Source organism: Chionomys nivalis, chromosome 7 (genome assembly GCF_950005125.1).
Source record: "Chionomys nivalis chromosome 7, mChiNiv1.1, whole genome shotgun sequence".
Taxonomy (NCBI): domain Eukaryota; kingdom Metazoa; phylum Chordata; class Mammalia; order Rodentia; family Cricetidae; genus Chionomys; species Chionomys nivalis.
The window spans coordinates 18474534-18493067 of NC_080092.1; the positions used below are offsets into that span (position 1 = coordinate 18474534).

General features: G+C 47.1%; 1 protein-coding gene across 1 annotated transcript in view; it reads left to right on the plus strand.

Moving 5' to 3' along the window:
- Window positions 1-18534, plus strand: part of Slit3 (slit guidance ligand 3) — a 593945-nt gene that overhangs the window by 29695 nt on the left and 545716 nt on the right. The gene's annotated exons all lie outside the window — the stretch shown is intronic.

An 18534-nucleotide genomic window follows, 5' to 3' on the forward strand; every position in this document is an offset into this window, starting at 1 on the left:
CCGAGAGTAATGAGAAAGGTCATGCCGGGGCCTCCATTCCAGCAGGTTTCTTGACTCAGCACAATCCTTGTGTAATTAAGCATAGCAAGAAGAAAAGGGGGCATGGGCTGGTGCTTACCCATGTGCACTCAGCCCAGGGCCCAGGGGGCCTGGGTATTCAGAAGTGCCAGCTGCTCTCGATTTATGGGAGCCAGGGTTTGGCTCGCCAAGGCCACATCCATGTCTGGGACTCTGCTTCATTAGCCAGTAGGATTGACTGTCCTAGTGGTATGACTGAGGGAGCAGCTCTCATTCTCCCTGGACACTAGTCTCTTCTGTGCCATTTCAAGCTGAGAGTGAGACCCACGATTGCAGCAATACTTTCAAGTCGCCGCCGATTGTTGCCGTTGTTTGAGCATAGCACCTGGCAAGGAGCTATGCCGCATACCAGAGCGGGAGATAACTCTTACACTTGGCTTCTTTTGGTAGGTGGGAAAGCACTGTACAGTCTGAAATTCAGTTACCCACCTGGGCCAGACAGGTGATATGGGTGAGTAACTTGGGTGTCTGAGAAGTCATAGGAAGCCATTTGTGCGCAGTGAGTCTGGCTTCACATGTCCAGTCAGGTGCTATGGCACACGCCCGAGGGTTTCATGTGCTGTAGGGTTGGCCCCCATGATGGTGGTACAGGGTTGGTGAGATTTAAGAGGTAAGGCCTAGGGCATGGTAATTAGGTCATGAGGGCACCGTCCTCGCAAAAATTAAGGTCATTCTCGTCCGATTCCAGCTAGGGTTGTTCTGAAGGAGCCCCCTGACCTTGTGCTCTCCAGCTGTCTAGCTGGCCATTTGATTTCTCCTGCATGGTGTTCCCTCCGTGGTGCGTTCTGCATAAAGCCCTCCACCAGGGCTAGACAGATAGGGTCCTCCCTCAACCTCAGACTTAAATACAAAGTGTTTTGCTTTAACAATAGAAAGTGGACCACGAGGGTATTTTAAAAAGCTCTTTTTACCGACTAAATAACAACAGCAATCCATGAGGTGGGACACGATGGTGAGCAGCCATTGTGAAACCCACTTCTGGCCTCTGTGGGCAGTGCATTCGCAGCTGGGAGTTAACCCAGGCTTTGGGTCAGGGTAGAGGTGTCATCAGGATGCGAATGGGGATGGGAAGAGACTACAGGGACTCTGCCCTATAACTGTGCCCTCTCCAGAAGCGGAGAAATGAGGGTCCTAGAGAAGGGACAGAATGGGGTCTCGAGAACCCTTGGCACAGCATCTAGAGCTAAGTTGGCCTCTGTCCTGCACCCGCCTGGTTCTTCTGGTCTCCTTCCCATCTTGCACTGTACCTCATTACCCATCACTAGTCGGTGTCCACTTCTTCCCACAGGGAAGGGGATCTGCAGACTTTGTCAGTGGCCCCAGCCAGTTGGACCATGTCTGTAACGAGAGGGTCTATGAGATGGGTTCTGGGATTAGAGACCGGAGTCAGCCCAAGGGTTCTTCCTCTAAGAAGCAAAAGAGGAAGCAGCAGACTTGGGCTTAGGCAGTGACATTGGTAAGTCCTTTCCTCTGAGGTTTGAAGTCCTACATAACTTCTAGGGCTCTCTCGGTTCTGATGTGCAGCTATTTTTAGCTCCGATCTCCAGAATATAGGGCTCTCCCACTGTTTTATTTGTCCATCTCTGTACCCCTGGCTTATGTTTTCCATGGAGAGAGCGCTGCGGTGGAAGTTGCCTTCTTGCTTAAACAATTTGATCCCATGCGGTGCCCCATGCACCGGCACCGGGCCCCAAGCCACGTCAGAGTCAACAAACCACAGCCTGAAATTGCAGCCCTCGAAGGCAGAGGAGTCTTTAATTTGACCTTAAAATAGCCCACAGCCTGAGAATCTTGTGGGGACCAAGAGCAAGGTGTAGGATTGGGTGCTGGGGGCCTATCTCAGGAGCCAAGGTCATGAGCTGTGGGCAAGGCATGGGGAGGGATTGGGTGCCTGAGTTGGAGGTCCCTTAGCTCATTTGAGGTTGCCTCTTGAGTCTCTTTTATAATATAATGGAACAGTGTGGTGGTAAAATTACGCAGGGCCTGTCCCCTCCATTTGGAAAGCCTATGTATGAGCTCTCTCTTCAAGTCTCTGACCATTATAATATTAGTTATTATCAGCACCACCATGATCTCTTGGATTACCTTCCAATTACATGCTCCCTCTTGGGTACCATTTCCCGTGTTTACTGTTGAACAGCGCCCCCTGGAGTTGCGAAAGCAGCAGCACCAGAGCAAAGAGATAGTGAACACATCGGAGCAGGGCCTGTTTTAACCACTTGGTGTGTATCAACTTAATTCACAACCCAAGAAAAGGAGCAAGGAAGGTACCTATGTTAGAGATATGACAGAAAGTGGAGACACAAAACTTTGCAAGAATGCCCCCCCAAATTATGCAGTACTTCTGTCCATCCAGGACTGAGTAAGCTTGAACCTGATAGTGGCACCCACATGGCCAGCCACTCACTTTTCCCCCAGAGCCATTGTGGTGAGGTTTATCCTTGTCACCCGTGCTGTCTGCCATTTTCTTGATTTTTGACCTTGCTGGAGTATAGTGGCTTCTAGATCAAGAGTCAGCAAACATTTTCTACTAAAGCTGCAAGTAATTATTTAGTTTCTGGGGATCCTATAGCCTTAGTGAGATGACAGGACTCAGTTCTGTCCACATAGAGCAAACCCAGCCATAAGCACTATGTAAGTGGGTGATTGTGGGCTGTGTTCCAAGAAAATCGTATTTATGGCTATCAAAATTTGAATTTCATGTAATTTTATGTGTCATGAAACAGTATACTTTTAATTTTTTTCCTAACCAGTTAAAAAACATAAAATCTATTCTTAGCTCCCAGGCCATAGAACAAGCAGTGGACTTAATTTGGCTTGAGGCCTGCAGCTTGCTGACCCCTGTCCCAGAACACAGGGACTTGGGGTTTGGAATTTATTGTCATTTCTGCTTATGCTGAATGAATTACTGGAGGTAATTTTATCAGCTACTCAGGATGACTTGAGGATACTGCTGATTTCTAGGGGATGAGTAAACATTTCCCTCCTCAGAGCAAAGGATGGAAAGCCAGCCCTGGCGCAAAGTCTGGAGAAGGGGCAGGTGGGAGCCTCTTTGCTTAGCCCTCATGGGTGTGTGTAGGAGGGTAAGGAGAGAAGTTTTTTCTCCACGTGAATTGTAGAGATTTATTCTTCACAAATAGACCTATGAATAGAACGTGATTCATAATGGGAAACAGATTTCTTCCCCCTCAAGATAAATGGAATGTCCCCACCTCCCAAACCGAGAAGAGAATTGTTTCCTCTTTACAAAGGAAACAAATTGGATTCCCCAAGGAATAATCAGGGAGCTTTTTCAAATTGTCATAATAAGCAAGATATGGTTTCATGGTTCATGAAAGGAGACTTGCCTTCCCTGAGTCTGGACACGAAGGATGGGTTGGACAATCAGACAGGCCCTTCTCCCTCCCTGTCTTGTTCCTGTCCCTTGGCATTTTATCAGTGCCAGATGGCAAGGAGTGACTCCCACCTCAGCAGAGTTGGTGGGCCTGCCCCAGACCCAGTGTCTCACTGTAGAGACATTCTCTTCCTTTCCAGCTCTTCGGTCTACTGAAAGGGTCGCCTTTCCTCAGCCAAGCTTCCTGACATCTTCAGTTCATTGTGATCTAGAGAAGAGGGCCCTGAGATGGGAGGCTAGCCTGGGCAAAGACTTGGTGTCCGGAATGACCCTTGTGGCTGCAGAGGAACTGCCTGTCGGATGAGCCATTTGGGTTGTGTTTCTAGACAGTTGGGGTATTGGACTGAGGCCCTTTACCTTGCAGAAGGTGGAGAGCCAAGGAGGATTGAGGGATGGGGTCTATGAACTTGGAGAAGTGTCATAACAGCTCGGGGTGGTTCTACACAAATGCCAAGAGTTAGTCTACAAACAGGTGGTTAGGGAGGGGAACTAACGGCCATCACCTGATTACCTTCCTAGTCCTGCACTGGTTGCTGGAGACCTGGAAGAGACTCCAGGCAGCCCTTGTCCACATTGCTCGCAGCCTAATAAACTGGTGACTTTAGTTTCTTGAGAACTTAGTAGTGGAGAACAGGAGCTGTTCTAGCTCTGCCCATTAGAACCATTGCTCTGTGGGCAGTGCGTCTGAATGTGTCTGAACTGGGGCACGCTACTTAACCTCTCTGGACTTGACTTGCCTACAAAATGGTAGAATAATGATAAGATTATTATGGGGTTGCTAAGAGGACTTAAAGGAAATGAACAGAACTTGATATATTATGAAAACAGTACACAGAAAAATTGTCATTAGCCATCATTTTTGCACGTTCTCAGCAGTAGTGGTTCCTAATTTATTCAAGCCTTTTAAAATTTATCAAATGTTTTGTCGTCCCCCCCCCAAAGTGATCTCATTTGGTTTTCTAACAAGACTTCTGAGGATCAGCAAGGGCTACTAAGCCATTCTGCAGACAACAAGGATGGTTGTCCAAAACCACATGATTAGCATGTTATAAGATGGGCTCTTCGCCTCTAAGCTACACACCTATCTACTTATTCCTGACTCCGTGCCACCATGCCATCTTACAGGGGTTCAGAGCAGCGTCTGGCTTGTGGATGCCTCGCTAAGTGGCAAGCATTCTCCTTTCTCAAGGAGCTTTGGGTGTCATCAAAAAGCAAGAACTCTGTTCTACAAAGTCGAGAGACCCGTGTGCCAATGGAAGCCACCCATCCCTTCCCCAGATAGAGAAGACTGACTGGAAATGGGCCAGCCAGGAGATTCACATGATGCCATCCGACGACACCCTGTGCCGAACCTGCAGAGACCTGCCTCTGGTTTCCTGCGTGTCACTTGGCAGATTCCCTCCATGTGTGAAAGGAGAAGAGAAGCCAGCCTTCTGGTGGATAGTGTTAGCTCCAAGTTGCATCACTTCACCCCGCCCCCTTCGCAACAGACCTTAACATTATTCTGTGATTACTTAGCATCATCCTTCCCAAATGTGCATCAAATTAAAGAGTTATTAGGGCATGGCAGGACATGTTTATGGAGAAGAATTTCCTTTAAAGTCACAGCTCAGCCTGAACTCACTTTATTAGTGTTTATACAAAGCATGTAGCCAGTTCCAGTGTGACCCATGTTTATATTCTTGCAGCAATCATTGCATTCCGTGGGCTGATCCATCTTCTTTTCTTAAAGTGATCAGTGCCCCATACTGTAAGTTAGTTCATAACACGTGTGCTGTGTTCCTGGTTAGACTTGGAGGTTTGCCCCATTCAGAAGTACAACCATAGCATGCCCCACAAAGAGCTGCAGACTTGGAAATGGGCAGAGACCCAAGTGGACCGGATGGTGGTGCGCAGTTGTAATTCCAGAGTTAGGGAGGCTGAGGCAGGAGGATCATCACAAGTTTGAGACCAGCCTGAACTACATGGTGCGTTTAGAGACCATATGGTTGACATAAAAGAACCCTGTCTCAAAAATCAAACAGTCGCAACAAAAGAACAAAGACATAATGAGCAACGATACTCTTTGTGACACCTTTGACACTCGTGCTACCAAGAGTATTTGTGGCTCTAGCCAGGAGACTGATTTTAGTGACTTGCCTTAGACAGTCCCAATATTTACTCATCTAACTTGTAAATATTAGTGGCGTCCTCACTGACTTACAAAAGTATTCAACTTGGATAATGAACACACTACATTTTAAGACATCTTCAAGTATAACTCAATTAAAACGCGTAATATCAGGGCTGGGAGAGATGGCTTAGCAACTAAGAGCAATTGCTGCTCTTCCAAGGGGTCCTCAATTCAGTTCTCAGCACCCATGTTGGGTGACTCATAAGCACCTATAACTCCTGGTCCAGGACATCTGACACCCTCTTCTGAACCTCTGGACACCTGCAGACATGTGGCATTCGCTTTCTTTCACATACACATAAATAAAAATAAATCTTTAATATGGAGAAACCCTGTCTCGAAAATCAAAAAAAAAAAAGAAAAAAAATCTTTAAAACCTTAAAAAATAGTTCATTTAAGAGCTCAAGTTCAAGTGACTCCACCATTTTTGATGTTTGTTTGTTTGTTGTTTATGACTTTTAGGTGCCAAATGTTGTGCTGACCCTGAGAATTGAGATATAACCAAAGTATGGTCCTTATCCCAAGAAGGTGGAGTTTATCAGTTTAGCTAAAATGATGGGATATTACTAACATTTCCCGAGTAGACATTTCCATTTGTGTGTCACGCTTCAGGACTTCATGCTTCAGTTGCACTGTTGTTAGGCATCTGGTACTCTGACCACCTGGGCGTAAATGCTGCTATGTTATTTGCCAGCTCGTGACCCTAGACAAGTGCTTTAATCTCCCTGCACCGCCATTCATAAAATGGGAGCACCTCATTGACTTCATACGCCGGAAAGTCAGTACACATCGTCTCTTCCATAATAATTACCATTTAGCAGAAATTTACTTAGGTCTCCATGTAGCTGCCTGCAGCATTTGTACCTCTATTGGTTGGGGTTACATAACCTTTCAAAAATAAAACCTTGTTGAAGAAAATAGCAGAATCCAAAGCCAATAATTGTTAGTGACTTTAGTGGCTCAATCAGTTGGTCTTTTTTTTTTCTTTTTAAATAAGGGGAGAAACTTTTCCAAATTCATGTCATGAGCTAGAGAGGAAGAAAAGATCATGGATACCTAAGCTCACATGCCCGTAAAAACCGAATGTATAACCCAGGCGAGGAAAGTTCCTGAGGTGGGCAGATGAGCTCTGGGCTTCTGACAGTTTGGTCCAGCTTGAGTCACCTGGGAAGAGGGAACCTCAGTTGGGAAATTGTCTCCATCAGATTTGCCTGAGAGCATATCCGTGGGGCATTTTCTTCCGTGCTGATAAATGGAGGATGATTCATTCCACCATGGGTATCGTCATTACTAAGCAAATGGGCCTGGGCTGTAGAGGGAAGTAGCTGAACAAGCTAGTCAGTAGTTTTCCTCTGTGGTTCCTGCCCTCACCCTCCTCAACACTGGACTCCTGTCTGGAAGTAGAAGCTAAACAACACCCCCTCCAGTAGATTTTATCACGGTGTCTCGTCACAGCACCAGTAAGCAAATAGGACAACTGGTGCATGTCAAGGGTTGGTCACCCTTCTCAGTGTGTCTCTTATTATTAGCTTATTATTATTATTGCCACAAAGGTCCAAAGTTATCTGGTCATCTGATTTTGGAAGGGCGGTAGAGGGAAGACAGACCAGGCAATTCTAGAATTGTCCAAAATGTTGAAAATTGAGTTAATTTATACATGTGAAGATCACAAGGAGACTTAGACAAAACAGGTCTGTAGGTCAGGATTCCCTCGGGGGCTAGAGCCTGCAACTTCTACTTCTCTCCCTCATCCCAGTGATGGCTGTATCCCTACGTTTTTCTGCCCTAGAGCATGAAGCTAAAGGAAGCAGGGGGTACTCCCGCTGCAGGGAAGGAGAGCCAAGAGAGCTCTTGCCTGCCCCACTGCCTTGCAGAGCCTCCCCGCGACCCCAGCCAGACGCCCAGGTTACCCCTTCTGTTTGGCTGGTTCTTCCCTCTGCTGGGAGCTGTGTGCACAGGGTTGGCTGCAGGCGTTTGCAGGTGTAAAATTAGATATTCTAAGGCGCTGCCAAGTCAGAGATGTAGCCCAGGGAGGCTCGGTTCCCCAACAACTGTGGTGGTGTGAAGCCAGTTTTTTTTTTTTTTTTTTAAATCAAATTCAGCCATTTCTTCTTCCCTGTATGTGTGTGTGTGTTTTTAAACTTGGGTTGGGTTATGTAAGGGTTGAGAATGAAGTGCAGAATTCAGAGAACACTTGAACAATGCCTCCTGGTGGGTGTCAGGGGAGCAGAGTGTGAGGGAGCCCCGTGAGGCCTCCGCGGGGAAACACAGACACCTGGGACCTGGTAGGATGGGAGTCGGATGGTTCGGGAACACAGGCTGGCTCTTCTCCGCCATCAGGCCAGGCAAGCGGCTGACAGACGAAACAAAGACAGAAGGACACACACGGGTGCAGGACAATCTGACTAGCTCCCGAGAACGACAATTGCGCTCGTCACATGTCTTGGGCAAATGGCCCAATGTCCACCTTGAAAGGTTTCTACCTTTTACTTTATCAAGCAGGTCTTAGTTTTTGGAGGGGCGTGGGAAGTTGGCTCTGTCAGAGTTGCCTGTGACCATGTCTGTAGGGCACAATATGGCACAGGGAATGAGCGTGACGCCCAAGTTATCTTCCTCAAGGCCTTCCTAAGACGACTAATTTATTCTTTTCTGAGCATTAATCTTGAAGACTGTGATCCACCATCCCATGTATGTAATTCATAATCACCACAGAAAACACTAAGATACCAAGAACCAAACTATGAAATTAAAAAAATATTACCACCAACACAATATCCTGCCTCATGCCTGTGAGATGACAAGTCCAGTACACATTTCTTTCAGGGTCCCCAAGGGGCCTTACTTCATCCAAGGCGTCCAGGACGAAGTGTGAGGAGTATCCCCTTTGGTCTTCGGGAGCCGAGTCAGGCGCACAGGAAGCAGGTAGCAGCCCGTGAGGTGGGAGACAAGAATGTAATGTGAGGAAAGACCCAAATGAGCTGCACAAAGGCTGGGCCGTTCAGTTCAGAGGGGAAGACTGGGGGGCTCAGGGGATGCCTGAAAATTGGGAGTATCGGTTTTATTGGGCTTTCGTGGCAAACACCTGCGTGCCTAAAAATCACGGACATTTCTGCTTTCAGTTTGTGGAAAACAGAAATTGGAAATGGGGGTGCTGGCAGGCCATACTTGAGTGAGTCTCTGTCTCTCTGTCTCTCTCTGTCTCTCTGTCTCTCTCTCCCTCTCCCCTCCCTCCCTCTCTCCCTCCTCCTGGCTTCAGGCAGGGGTTGACAGTCCTTGGTACTTCGTGTTTGGTGGCTGCTTGGCTCTCCTTCACGCGGCGTCGTTCCTGTGTCTCTGCTCCTTCATCTTCTTCATCTTTTAAGGACAGTAATCACACTGGCTTAGAGCCCATCCCGATGAACTCGCTTGAACCTGATGGCATCTACGAAGAGTCTTTTTCAAATATGACCGCATTCACATTAGCGGGGCTCGGTGCTTCAACATAGACTTGTGGGTATATAATTCTACCCATAACATGGCCGTGGTGTTGGGGTGGTGAGCGGACACGAAAGCTTTCCAGACCGGACAGAAACGTATGTGCGGGCAGAGTGCCTAGCATGGTGGGGGGTCTAGTGGGTTCCCAGTAAGTGTCTGCAGGTCAGAGGAAGGAAGAGTCCAGCGAGGTAAGCTGTGGACAGGGATGAGGTGCTGTTGTGCTGGGACACCAAGTACACCTCTGTGGGAAGTTAATTGTGTTGTATGGGGCAGAATTTCTCTGAGGGAAGATGGCTTATGGCTGCTGTCTCAGTCACTTTCCTGCTGACCCCTTTTGTGGTCCTGGTAGTGCAAGACCTAAGTCAGCCCATGGGATGCTGTCTGCCCTTTTGTTCTATCCGGCTCTTTCTGCTCCTAGCATCTCTCTGGGTCTGTTTGTTTATATTCTTCTACCTGGAACCTTCTCCCTTCAGCACCTCCTCCCCTCAGCTGACTCCCTTCCCTCTGGTCTCAGACATAATATCTCTCTATGCAAGAGAGGTTCCCACACCTGCCCCAGACAAGGCAGAGCCCCCACTTTCTTGCACCCCCCACCTTTATTCTCCATGCCGTCTCTAGCGCTATTGTCTGGTTACCTATCATAATCTCTGGTCCTGTTGTTTGTTTACGTTGTTTGTGTATGGTCTCCGATGCCATTTGCCTCCTCTTGCTGCCAAGCAATCTTACCACAAAGGTGGCTGCTTTAAACAGTACCAGTAGGCACCTCAGAGACGGCTGAGCCTCTGCCTATGCGTCTGACAGGGCTTTAGTCACGATGCTGCTCGAGGCTGTGGACTCCTTCCATTCCCGTGGGCTCATTGGTGGAGGAGGGCATCCTTTGAGGTCGTTAGACCCAAGGCTTCAGGTTGTTTTACTATTGTCGGTTCCCATACCCCGCTGCGTGATGTCGAGGCCGACCCGAGTTCTTGCCATGCAGACATGGCCACGTGCTTCATCACAGCCAAAAAGAGGCCCTGAGCAAGATGAGCACAAAGCGGCATAAAATACATCAAAAGAGCATCCTTTTCGCCTTCCCTGTGCTAGCTGCTTGGAAGCAAGCCCAAGGTCCTGCCCACCTGAAGGAAAAGGGAAGGGGGTGTCCTTAGCCACCAGCTTTGGATCTGTCTTCCACACTCACCAAGAATTCAAGTTTCTTTAAAGGGAATTTGTTGTTTAGTCTTCTAGCCTTAGCCACAATGGCGTTCCGGGCCCGGAGCGGTGATTAGTAAAGACTGGTCATAGGGATGGATGAAGGGAGGAAGCGAGGGGGATGGGAGTCAGGGGCAGGAAGGGTGGAGGGAGGAAGGAAGGAAGAAAGGAAGGAAGGAAGGAAGGAAGGAAGGAAGGAAGGAAGGAAGGAACAGTTGGGGGGGAGGGCATATGCTCTCTTTTGCCTCCTGCTTGACGAGTCAAAAAATGTCTGCTTGCTTTTACCCTGAGGCAGTGCCTCTGGGCTTTTATATTTGCTATTTCTTCTTTCCAAATCCTTTTATTCTCTCTCACGTATTCCCATGCCAACCCAACTGTGCCCAGCTCATTTTTGAGGTCTCAGTTAAAATGCCACCTTTCCCTGAAATCCACCCTCTACCTACAGGGCCACCGCTCTCCAACCATACTCCCTTATAGGGTTTGTTTATGCCTCTGGCATAGGAGAGAACAGGGGTTTGTGAGCTATGGTCCCAGAGACAACTTAGCCTCTTTTTTCTTTTTCCTCCTTTACCCCTCCTCCCCTAGACAGAGTTTCTCTGTCCTGGCTCTTTGGGAATTCACTTTGTAGACTAGGCTGGTCTTGAACTGACTGAGATCCGCCTGCCTCTACCTCCCAAGTTCTGGAATTAAAGGTGTGTGCCACCACTGCCTGGCTCAACTAAGCCTCTTTGACCACTTTTTCCTAATAAAGTTTTATTTGCATACAGGTGCAATTTGCCCTCTACTCATTCGTTTAAGTCTGTGGCAGTTTTCACTGCAGAACAGAGCCTGGAGAGATGGCTCAGCAGGTAAAAACACTAGCTGCTACAGCAGAGGGCCAGGGTTTGATTCTCAGCACCCAGGTGGCATCTCACAACCATCTGTAACTCCAATCCAAGGGCGTCCAACAGCCTCTTCTGGCCTCAGCCATCACCAGGTAGGCATGTGGTATACAGACATGTATGCATAAAAAAGACATAGATAGATAGATAGATAGATAGATAGATAGATAGATAGATAGATAGATAGATAGGTAGATAGGTAGGTAGATAGATAGAGAGATAGAGAGAGAGAACACAAAAGGGAAAGAAAGAAAACATGACAGGCAAGAAAAAACAACAGGCATTTGTTGTCTGGCCCTTCTAAGATGAGCGTATGAATTTGTGGCATAGACATTACCACACTTTATGGAAACCGCTCCTTTAATCGTTCCCCATGAACTGCTCTCTTTAAGGCCAAGGGCCATATCACTGTTATTTTCTATAACCCAGCAGTTTGTGGGGAAGACCTGTTTGTTGAATGAATACATGAACGAGTGAGTGCGTGAATGATATATCAGGAAGAAACAGAAACCAGACAGAAAACTCAGCTGAGAGTTAGCTCTGGTGGATGCAGTTACTTGAGAACGATTTCAGGGTATAGGTGTAGCTCAGGGAACCACAGAGGCACTGTGGAACCCAGGACATAAAACTGTAGAGGAGTTTCCATCTCTAAGGCAGAAGAGGGGAGAGGAAGCTAAGTGTTCTCAAGGATAGCATGGGCATAGTCCCTAGAAGGAGCTGTGACCCTTGGCAGAAAAATGTGCTGACCTGGCTGAGCTCCCGGGGAAAGTCCCAGGAGAATGGCTTCCTTGTCCCCCCCTGCCGCTGCTTCCCACCTCCACCCACCTTACTGGAAGATGGGAGAGCTCCCAAGGCAGCCCAGTGTGAGCAATTGGGTCTTTTCCCTGGATGGAAGGGTGGAGTAGGTGACTGACACCCAGGCCAAGGCCCTTTGCCCCCTTTTACCTTGGTTGCAGGTGGGGTCTGTGATGCACCTTTGATCCTGGCCCCTTTTATTCAGTTTCTGGACAGGAGTCCCAAATCCATGCTGTCAGACTTTGTCGTGTATCGCTACAACGTGTGAAGACTTTAAGATCTTCCTGATTGGCTGTAGTCCTTCCTTCCTTTGTAATTCCTACCCCTGTCCTTGCTGTCACCCGGTCCTTCTCATCCTGTCCTCCCTTACCCTATATTCTAAAAGGTTTTCTCTGAGTTTCCGCTTAAGCGCTGCTGCTCTCGACACCTCTCTTTATCTGCCCATTCACCACGGAATGTAGAACCATCCCCCGACATTTCATTTTGCATATTTTCCGAGTATCTTATGATTTAGTTGATCTCTGCTCTTTCTCTGCCCCACTCACTGTGGAATGTAGACTCCCAACATTTTGTTTTGCGTATTTTCCAAGCATCTCATGACTTAGTTTATTTCAGCTCCAAAGTGTTGAGAACAAGGACCAAGCTACATTCTAGATTTTTTAAAAGCCAGCTTGGTTATAGATCCCAAAATATATCCATCCTAGTAGATCTGAAAGCTGACAAGACTGCCCAGCCTTCTCTATTCACAGTACCCTGTAGACTTCATCCCAATGGAACCTAACTTCCATTCTTGGCCTGTGTAGCCTGTGCAACTTCTTTGTTATGTGCAATTCCCAGATTGAGACTCTGTCTTCTGTTCTGTAGTGCAGAAGGTGGCTCTTTGCAGAGTTGTGCCAGGATCTGACAGATATAAGAGTCCAGTCTCTGTGTGTGGTATGTTCTCTGTGTGGAGTTGCTTCTGACTATGATGATGTGAATTATGTCTCACTGTACCAAAGGTCAGACATAGTGTATCTCCCCTGCCCTCTGGACAGTTTAGCTTAACCAGTCTGCTTTCGACATGCGCAGGCATTTATACAAGCCCAAAGTTGGCAAGATCATCTAACCCAGGATCCGTTTTACAACAATCTGTTGAGTGTCTCATCTGTTTTGTTAAAATTGGTGATCTAATTGTCCAAGTACAATCATCCAGTGGGGAAACTGTAATCTGAACCCCAGTGAGATGGGGGCCATTCTTGTGCTTCTCCATCCCAGACAAACGTCTCTCAACTGCATCCCAGCCTACACCACCATCCTCTCCCTACCCGTCACCCATCTGTTCCACGGGTTCTCCCAAGACCACTCGTCACATGCTTTCTGCTTGAGCCTCTAGGTAACCCCGTAGAGCTGACATTTGGGGTCACATCTTAGGAGTGTCCTAGCAGCAGCTGTCATATCTGGGTCTGAGTGAAGTTGTGTCTTTGCTAACGTCACCCAGCTGGGTAGTGAGGAAGCTGGGATTCAAACCCACAGCCTCTGGCTTTTCCTCGGATGTCTCGTTTTCTCCATGCTGTGCTGTTTCACTGGGGGCAGATCTTGATACTTCCCCTTCCCAGATGCGCTATGACTCAGAGAAAGATCTGTAGGAATGCTGCGGAGTGAAGGAGGAAAGGGGTCCGTGTGTGCATGTGCCAAGACAGAGACAAGAGCCTGGCCCAGACCGTGTTATTTTTGTTTCATTTTTTTTTCCAGTGTTGCTCTGAATTCTTCTTCCTCCCCACTCCACCCAAGGTGTCAAACAGATGTGAAAATACCACAGAACTCAAATCTCAACTGTGCTTTATGATTCATTTGTTGGGATGGGGAAACCAATGCAGGAGATTGCTATGGTGACGGCTGTTTACAGAGGCAGCATGGGAGATACCAGTCATGGGTGAAGATTAGAGAGCATCCTTGGGCTTGCAGAGAGGCTCAGTGTTGCTACTGTCCAGCTTTGGTGGGAGATAGGACAGAAAGTGTACGATTTTGGCTGGAACTGGGGGCAATCAAGCCAACAGGTGTATTCCTTTGTTTCCATCCAAGTAAAGAGAGGAGAAACTATGTTCTCTCATTCTATTTGTTTTTGTACTTTCTGTCCCTCCCCATTCATCCAGTAGATAACTTTACAGGGTGTGAAAATACTCAGAGTTGTGATAGATGGGCATCAGAATTCGATGGCTAAAGATGACCTGGCCTACAGGGTCATTTTTATAGGGTTGGGGAGCTGGATCACTGGGTAAAGGGCTTTGCTGTGCAAACGTGAGGACCTAAATCACGATCCCCTTGCACTCATGCAGAAATTCAGGCATCATGGTGTTTGTCTGCAATTCCAGGACCCAGATGCAGAGACAGAGGATCCTAGGTGCTCACGTCTAACGTGGTTAGACAGTCTAACCAATTGATGAGCCCCAGACTCTGCCACAACAACAAAATAAGGTAGAGAACAAAGGAAGACACTTGACATTGACTTCTGCCCTCTCAGGCGCATCTGTGGGCATGTATCCTTGTGTGAACACACACGCATGCACGCACACACCTGGCTTCTGCATTCAGACAGTCTGGGTTCTAGTGCTATTTTACTTACTGACATGTGACCTCATGCCCAAGTTTTCCTCTGGGTGAAACTCTTCTAAAGAGCAGAGGAGGAGACCAAGTCTCCTTGTGTGAAAAGTGAGACAGTAAACAATGGCTCATAGATTCAAGAGGTACCCAGAGCGTTAGCAAAGGGCTCGGCGCATAGGGTAGGCTCGGCAGAGAGATGCTCTTAGGGAGGTTCACCTACAGACATTCGTCTGTTGATGGAAACAATAATACTTATTGTTCAGATGTGTTATGAAGACAAGATGAAAACCAAAAAGGATAGAAAGTTATAGACATTGAACCTGACAGGACAGACTGCTGTGACAAACAGCCCCTGGATTTGGGTGGCTTTGACGCTGTTTCTGGAATATGTCTGAATCTGATGGGTACAGATCAGGAGGCAAGGAAGGCATCTCTGTCCCATGTAGTCATTCAGGGACATGGGCTCTGACCATGTGCCACCTTGCGAGTCCTCCATTATTTTCTGAATCCAGCCCAAGATACAGGCCAAGGAAGGGTGTGAAGCATTGGGCAGGGAATTTCATAGCTCTGCCCTGAAGGCAGCATGTATTATTTTAGCCCATTGTGCAGTGCTCTGAACTCAGTCACATGGTCACACTCAAGGAAATCTTGGAAATGCAGTCTGTTGTGTTTGATGAACAGCTTACTAGCCTGCAAGGGTTCAGTGAATGGAGTAAAGAGTAAAGTCAGGCCGTAGTGATTCCTGTGCTTCTGTTAACTCCACCTGAATGGGTGGACATCCTCGCTTAAGCAGTGTTTATTGGGCCAAGGATGAGCGCAGGGCCGCTTCTTACCTCATCTCCAGAAGACATAAATGCCTTCTTTCCTTGAGCCATCCTTGACTGTAATGACAGGACTGCGCTAGGGTCTCAAAGCAGCAGTCATGGCCGGGCGGTGGTGGCGCACGCCTTTAATCCCAGCACTTGGGAGGCAGAGGCAGGTGGATCTCTGTGAGTTCGAGACCAGCCTGGTCTACAAGAGCTAGTTCCAGGACAGGCTCCAAAACCACAGAGAAACCCTGTCTCGAAAAAAGCAAAAAAAAAAAAAAAAAAAAAAAAGCAGCAGTCATGGAGAATCACCTTTGCCATGGAGAGCCATGGGAATCCATTTTACTCGTAGTGGTGAATTAAATATTCAGTAGGTGTCTTTTTCTCCCTCTTTGTTCCACACCTTCAGTGTTATGAAACAGATCACCCCAAAGTAATCACTTTGGTCAATGACTTAAGACATGGGAATGGGGTACCTGATTTGTTTTGGTGAACTAAAATTTCTTTGCGTTATGTAGGTAGGTAGGGGAATGTACTTCAACTAGTTAGAGTAATCCCAAATTTAGTGATGGATAAGCCCTATGAGTATAGCATCTTCATTTAACCTTCAAAAACAAAAAGCTCTTGAGGTCATGTGTGTCATTTTGATCCTTAGTCACGGGCCTCTCAGGAGGTTGGCTGGGCAAGGAACTCAGCTCCTGGACTCTATGTGAGGACCCTCACAGTATATCCCACCCCACTATGTCCTCAGCGCCTCTGTGGCACACTGCATTCCTTCTCATAATGACTATTAATTGAAAATATCAGCGCATCAGCTGGCAGCAGGAGCTGCCGCAGTGCCACGCTCTGTCATGGTAATTAAACCCTCAACTGCCTTTGTCATTTTCCCAGTTATCAGGGTCCCCACACATCCATCCGGACTCTGGGGGGAGCAGAGAAGAGTGCTTACCATGCTAGAGACGTTACTGGATCCCAGCTATCTCTCCACTGCTGGGCGATCCTGGCGTCAGTGTGTGCCTGGGCCCTTTCCTCACTGACACCCTGCATAGGTAGCGGAAGTGAAATGGGGTGGTCCTCCATCACAAACTAAAAAACAGTTTGGATGCCTGGCCTAGGAGGGGGAAACTGAAGAAAGAGAAGTGGAGTCTAGGTGAGGTTACCCAAGGCCATGCTTGAATTTTAATCTCACTGTAATTTCTCATATCAGCAAAGTTATCTCTCCTCAGACTCAATTGCTCCTCACACAAAGTGCAGAAATTGGAAACTGCTCTCCTTCTTGTCTAATGCAACAGTGACCTATGACCTAATGTGATCTGTGAGTCACAACCCCTTGAGGGTCATGTATCAGATATTCTGCATAGCAGATACTTATAATATGATGTATAACAATAGCAAACTTACAGTTAGGAAATAGCAAAATCAATTTACGGTGTGTGTGGGGGGGGGCACCACAATGTGACTGCTCTAATGCAAACCTATAACTCACAGGTCTTCGTGGAGACCTGTTGTCGGACAGGTGACTCTTGGTAATCCAGGGAGACTATCTTGATGCCTTGGCTGACAGCAGACACATAATAGCACTGCTCCCATAAGATTTACCGCTACTGGTAAATCTCTGTGTGTGTGTGTGCTCTAATGTTTGTACCATGGAAGCAGGCAGCTGCAACTGTAGACTATTTGCCTGCCTACCAGTTCCTGAATAATCACTCAGAGGCTTAATATTAATTACAAAGTGTTTGGCATATTAGCTCAGGCTTGTTATTAACTAGCTCTTGCAACTTAAATCAGCCCATTTCTATTATTCTACATTTTACCACAAGGCTCGTGGCTTGTTGCCTCACATCCTGCTTCCCCAGCATTTTCCCGACTCTGTCTTCTTTCTCTCGGTATCTTTGTTTGGATTTCCCACCTGGCTGTATTTTGCCTGACTATTGACCAAATCAGCTTCTTTATTAATCAATGATAATAAAAACATATTTACAGCATACAGAAGGGCACTCCACATCAGGCAACACACATTTTTTTTTCAAAGCAGATTCTGTACATTGAGTGACTTGTGGCAGTATATAAACTCAATTTACAAACACCCTTGTAGGAACTCCACAGGCTCAAACCCTGAAAGCTTTTCTTCTCATCAGGAGGGCACAATATGAATGGATTCATTCTTCAGCTTCCAGTGTTAAGAACTGTAATATTTTTATGTCTCCTTCCTTAGTAGTAGTAAGTTCTTTGGACTCATTTGGGGGCCCGCCACCTAGATCCCACACGAATCCCACACGAAGCCTTACTCTTATTTAGAAACATCACGTCTTAGGTCGGCTTGTTTCTTACCTGCTTTTCTTAATTTATATTATCCCCTCTGCCTTTAGCCTCTGGGCTTCTTCTTTTCTCTTACTTTTATAAATCTTCCCTTTGCTCTGGGGATTACTGTGTAGCTGGATGTCTGGCCCCCAATGTCCTCCTCCTTCTCAGGCTACTCCTCTGAACCCCTGCTCCCAGATTTCTCCTATATATTCTCACTGCCTGCCAGTCCTGCCTACCCTTGCTCCTGCCTCGCTATTGGCCGTCAGATCTTTATTAGACCATCAGGTGTTCTAGACAGGCAAACTGTCACAGCAAAACAAATGCAACACAAACCAAAGTAAATTAAAAATTAAAATGTTCCCAATGCCCCCTCCCTTTTTCATCTAGGGCTCATAGGAGATTTCAGGAAATACAGAATGTTTATCCAGTTGTTCACACGTTTGTTCTTAACTTCAGCTCCCCTTTAACCTTGACTTCCTACCACCCACGATGCCTCCTTCACCTTTACCCCAGGAACTGTCATGCCGAGCTTTCAGCTCCCCCATGACAAATGCCCCTAAGCTTCCAAGTTGAGGCTGAACTCATCCAGGCAGCTGCCTTTGCCTACTCTGTAGAATTAGCTTTTACTACCTGCTACGCACAGGCTCGACGGTGTTGGCACCTGTTAGAAACTAAACTCAGGGAATTTGCCAACTAGTTAGAACCTAGACAAGTTTTGTTTGGCCTACTAGACAAGGGTGTGCTGTCTGTTTATACCTATTCGGTAATGTACCAAAGCCAGTGACCATTCTTTTCGATTTCAAGGAATAGAAATAAAATGGTTGTTTTCATCTTCTTGGTCTGGAACGCTGTCCTTTAGTG